Below are 6,000 nucleotides of genomic sequence, written 5' to 3'. Positions count from 1 at the left end.
ACGGTTTCTTCTTTCAGATATGTTCTATGGAAATCCAAAAATCCGTAGATCTAAAAAATACTTCCAGATCTGGAAATACACAGGAAGAAATACCACCGAACTTTTGGGGAAAACCCTTAGATCTGTGTTTTTTCAAAGTGAAAAATACCAAATCTAGTTATGATTTTTTCAGATCTGGGTTCGTTTGAGCAACAGTCACACTTCATATTCATAGATCTATAAATCCTATTAGATCTTTTGGTTTTACATAAAACCTACCTGGTGTGGATATTCAAAATCTCTAGATCGTGCGCGCCACCGCGGATCAAAATCGCTCCATGTGGATCAACTTCGGATTTCGCATGCGCGCTCCCGGCGATCACTCCACGCCACAGCGGGCCGCATGCTCGCTTCCGGCGATCACTCTACGCCACAGCGGGCGCACGAGCGCTCCCGGCGATCACTACACGCCACAGCGGGCCGCATGCGCGCTCCCGGCGATCACTCTACGCCACAGCGGGTCGCATGCGCGCTCCCGGCGATCACTACACGCCACAGCGGGCCGCATGCGCGCTCCCGGCGATCACTACACGCCACAGCGGGCCGCATGCGCGCTCCCGGCGATCACTACACGCCACAGCGGGCCGCATGCGCGCTCCCGGCGATCACTCTACGCCACAGCGGGTCGCATGCGCGCTCCCGGCGATTACTCTACGCCTGCGCGCTCCCGGCGATTACTCTACGCCTGCGCGCTCCCGGCGATTACTCTACGCCTGCGCGCTCCCGGCGATTACTCTACGCCACAGCTCACGCATATCACATGCTCACGCATCACGCATGCTCACGCGTATCACGTATGCTCACGCATACCACATATGCTCACGCATCACGTATGCTCACGCATCACGTATGCTCACGCATATCACATGCTCACGCATCACTTATGCTCACGCATCACATATGTTATTGGGCTTCACGTATGCTCATGCATATTAGATGCTCACGCATTATGCACGCTCGCGCACCACATCTGCGCGTGAGAATAAAGGAGACATTGCGCAGGCCGCGCGTAAGCGACATAACAAATGAACAGTCTAATCCAAATCAGGATAAGAACAACCATGATTGTACTCACATGGCTACGCGCCATACTTAAAGGTTGGGAATCCTCATAATATCCCATATGGCTACGCGCCATACTTAAAGGTTGGGAATCCTCATAATATCCCATATGGCTACGCGCCATAGTTAAAGGTTGGGAATCCTCATAATATCCCATATGGCTACGCGCCATACTTAAAGGTTGGGAATCCTCATAATATCCCATATGGCTACGCGCCATACTTAAAGGTTGGGAATCCTCATAATATCCCATATGGCTACGCGCCATACTTAAAGGTTGGGAATCCTCATAATATCCCATATGGCTACGCGCCATACTTAAAGGTTGGGAATCCTCATAATATCCCATATGGCTACGCGCCATACTTAAAGGTTGGGAATCCTCATAATATCCCATATGGCTACGCGCCATACTTAAAGGTTGGGAATCCTCATAATATCCCATATGGCTACGCGCCAAACTTAAAGGTTGGGAATCCTCATAAACCCATAGGCCACGCGCCAAGCTTAAAGGTTGGGCACACCTCATAATTTGCCCGAGGATGGGAACCATGCAATACATCCACTTTTAGTTGACATGTTTTTGCAGGTTCGGCTACGAGCCGCACAAACACCTATGACATCATTATTATTATCTGGCCATTTGTGCCTCCATTATTATTTTGAAAACAGGCCGGGATATTCATCCTGCGCAGAGGAGGCCCTTGTGGGCCAGTCATTATCATCATTTTATAGCTCGTAAGACGCCTCGCGCGCAAGCTTTTATTATTCTTATAGCTCGTAAGACGCCTCGCGCGCAAGCTTTTATTATTCTTATAGCTCGTAAGACGCCACGCGCGCAGGCTTCATTATTCTCATAGATCCGTAAGTCGCCACGCGCGCAGGCTTTATTATTTTTACAGCTCGTAAGTCGCCTCGCGCGCAGGCTTTATTATTCATATAGCTCGTAAAACGCCTTGCGCGCAAGCTTTTATTATTCTTGTAGCTCGTAAGACGCCTCGCGCGCAAGCTTTTATTATTCTTATAGCTCGTAAGACGCCACGCGCGCAGGCTTCATTATTCTCATAGATCCATAAGTCGCCTCGCGCGCAGGCTTCATTATTTTTACAGCTCGTAAGTCGCCTCACGCGCGCAAGCTTTATTATTCTTATAGCTCGTAAGTCGCCTCGCGCGCAAGCTTTTATTATTCTCATAGCTCATAAGTCGCCTCGCGCGCAAGCTTTATTATTCTCATAGCTCGTAAGTCGCCTCGCGCGCAGGCTTTTATTATTCGGCGTGCTATATCTTATTCATGCTAGTGCACCATCATTATCATAAAAACCACAACACGTCACCATCATGAAAAAAACCTCCCAAAACTCAAAGACAATAAAGATAAGGCCGAAGAAAAGGGAAAAAACCGCCTCACGCCCTAACACACCTCATAAAGTCCAGCGCTCCACCTAAACGCTTGCGCGCCCAGGAGCAACGCTGGACTTGGGGGGCTTGTAGGGGTATGGTACTAAACCCGGTTTTACGACCCTAAATTTATTATGTTTGGCTTATTTTATTATATGGACTAATACAATGTTATTGGGCTGAGGGGGTTTTGTGGAGGTAACCCTAACTGGGCTAGGCCCATTAGGGTACCATGATGGTGGCCATGAGGCTCCCTATATAAGGAGGTCTCCACCTCCTTATTAGGGGTTGGTTGTTCTCAATAAGAGCCACCACCATAACCATTTTTGTGTCTGTAAACAAGAGATCCTCGAGATTTCTTAGCAGTCACCTCCACGCCCCCAAAAACCATTGCAGATCCCAACCAGTCGGAGAAGAAGATCAAGACGTGGTTCGTTCATCTCGAAATCCGTGGAAACATCGTCATGGATCAGGTCAGATTCATCTCGTGCTTCGACAAAAGAACTTTCGAGTTGTAATGATAGAATCTTCTAACTTACGAGGTGGCCGTTTTAATCTGGATCCACCTACAAGGTATTACGATAAAGATAATAAGATATACTTTATACATAAAATCTAAATAGGACTTTATTAATAAATATGTTGTGACATTTTTACCTTAGAAAATGAAAAACGCCTTTGGAAACCTGATGGTGCCAACATAACTTGTTGTCTCAGAATCTGTTCCTCGTTCACCATTTCATTGATCTTGTCACGGAGCCTAAAGTATGAAGAAAGCATAAGGGACCTAACAACATAACCAAACACAAGTGTACTACGTAGTTAAAAGTAAATTTATATAACCTTGTAATTTCGGAATTCATCTCGTTTATCTTTGATTCTGCTTCATTGACCTTTTGTAACCTCTCTTCACTCAACTTATTTTCGTATTTTTTTTCGGTTTCATCAACTTTCTGTTCCAATGAACTAACTGTATCCTGCAAGTATTTCAAAAATCAAATTGGGGAGAGAGATAACAACTACAAAATAAGCAATTAAATATGTTTGGTCTCATAAACTTTACCTTAAGTTCTTCATTTTCAGCAGTAAGCTTATCAACAATCTCATTACTTGGGGCGTCTTTATTCGCACAAGCTTCCTCAAGTTCTTTCATTACAGCCTCTCGTTCCCTTTGAAACTGTTCTTTAGTTTGCTTGGATTGATCATGCATTTCTTTTACAATAGTCCGCCATTTTATATTTACCTAATTTTTTGTTTCCTCCAAACCAGCCTACATAATTTAGAAGGGTAAGAATCATGCATACGAATAGTAGTATAAATAATTAAAGACGGAAAAGTAAACAAAATTTACGAGTTAACATTTTATTCGACTAGTTTTATAATAACGATATCTAGAAGGTATTCAAATGTAATATTAACTTTGTTATACACAATCAACATACAATACAATTTGTGGTTTATCTAAGTTAAATCAGCATATAGATACTTACTCTAGTGCGCTTCTCCAGCTGCAATCGCGAGGTTAGCTCTACAACTTCCTTTTCCAATTTAGATTTGGCTTCTTCAGTTTGCTTGGATTGATCTTTCATCTCTTTTACAATCGTCTGCCATTTTTCATTTATCTGAACTTTTGTTTCCTCAAAACCAGCCTACAAAATTTAGAAGGGTAAGAACCATACATACAAATGATAGTATAAATAATCAAGACGAAAAAATAAACAAAATGAGCACATTATTACGAGACTACATTTTTTTAACTAATTTCATAAATAACAATATCTAGAAGGTATTCAAGTGTAATATTAACCTTATTATACACAATCAACATATAATACAATTCATGGTTTATCTCAGTTAAGTCAACATAAAGATACTTTACCTTAAGTTCTTCAATGTCAGCAGTAAGCTTATCAACAATCTCCTGTAAAATTACGGGATAATTGTCCTTGAGATTACCCCAAATAAAGTAATAAAGATTTAAAGAACTTTGGGCATTGCAACAACATAATCTTCTGACTTACTAGGTGGCCGTTTTGATCTGGACAGGCCTGCAAGGTATTATGATAAAGATAATAGATATACATTATACAAGAAATCTAGATAAGGCTTTATTAATATATATATATTGTGACATTTGTAACCTTAGAAAATGAGAAACGCCTATTGGAAGCTGATGGTGCCAGCACGATTTGTTGTCTTAGAAACTGTTCCTCGGTCATCATTTCATTGATCTTGTCTAGAAGCCTAAAGTATGAAGAAAACATGAGGGACCTAACAAGTTTACTGCACATTTAAAAGGTAAATTTATATAACCTTTTAATTTCGACGTTCATCAACATCTTTGGTTCTGCTTCATTAACCTGTTGTAACCTCTCTTCAATCAACTTATTGCTCCGTCTATATTTTTTTCTATTTCATCAATTTTCTGTTCAAGTGAGCTAACCAAGAATCAAATTGGGACACAAAGTTATCAAATGCATTAGGCACAATCAAGGCGCATAGGCCTCTCTAAGGGTCTAGGCGCAAGGTGAAAAAACGCGAGGGATTAAGAAAGGAAAAGTGCACTCAAATAGAAAAAAAATTAAAATGTATTATGTTATGAAAAAAAAAAACACTTTCTTCAAATATCATAATATCAGATACTATAATCTTCAACATAATTACATAAAGTACCAAAATCATTTCAAATATCAAAATACTTGAAAAACAAAATGTTCATACTTGACAGTTTAAGAAACCGTTATTCAAAACCATAGTTATTACCTATGTTGCACGGGAACTGGTACGGGAACAGGAAACGGACACGGGTACGGGAACGAGAAATGACAAAACTCAAAAAATCAAGAAACGGGTACAGCAATAAATACATATAAAAAATAACTATTTATATTATATATATATATATATATGGTAACGATCCTAAGAGAACTCTTTGCAAATTGAGAACTTTGAGAACCATTTTGAACCACTAAAAACACCTTTAAAAAATATTTAAAAAAATCATGAAACAAAAAATAATAAAGTTTTTAAAAAAGTAAAAAAACCAAAATTCTTATTTCATTCCGGTTTCATTAAAAAAATAAAAAAATACTTCGTATTATACACATATGTATAATTTTATATAATCTTTAGTTACGTAATATACACATATGTACAATATCAATTATCTTAAATTATACACATGTATACAAAAAAGCATGTAAATATACATATATGTATATATTATACATATGTGTATATAATTTAACTAAACCGAGTTTTTTTTATGAAATCGGGATGATAAAATAAGAATTTTGTTTTTTTTTAGTTTTTTGATTTTTTAGTTTTTTTTATTTTATAATTTTTTTTATTTTTGGGTTTTTTGTGGTCCAAAATGGTTCTCATAGTTCTCAATTTCAAAAAATTTCTCTCATCCTGATCTATATATATATATATATATATATATATATATATATATATAATGTCAATTTTAAACTTTTATGTATAGATTTATAAGTTTAA

The sequence above is a fragment of the Bidens hawaiensis genome, unplaced genomic scaffold (assembly GCF_021521415.1).
Source record: "Bidens hawaiensis isolate Kalapana, Puna unplaced genomic scaffold, B.hawaiensis_p1.1 tig00000888_1, whole genome shotgun sequence".
Taxonomy (NCBI): Eukaryota; Viridiplantae; Streptophyta; class Magnoliopsida; order Asterales; family Asteraceae; genus Bidens; species Bidens hawaiensis.
This window is presented reverse-complemented; position numbering follows the sequence as displayed.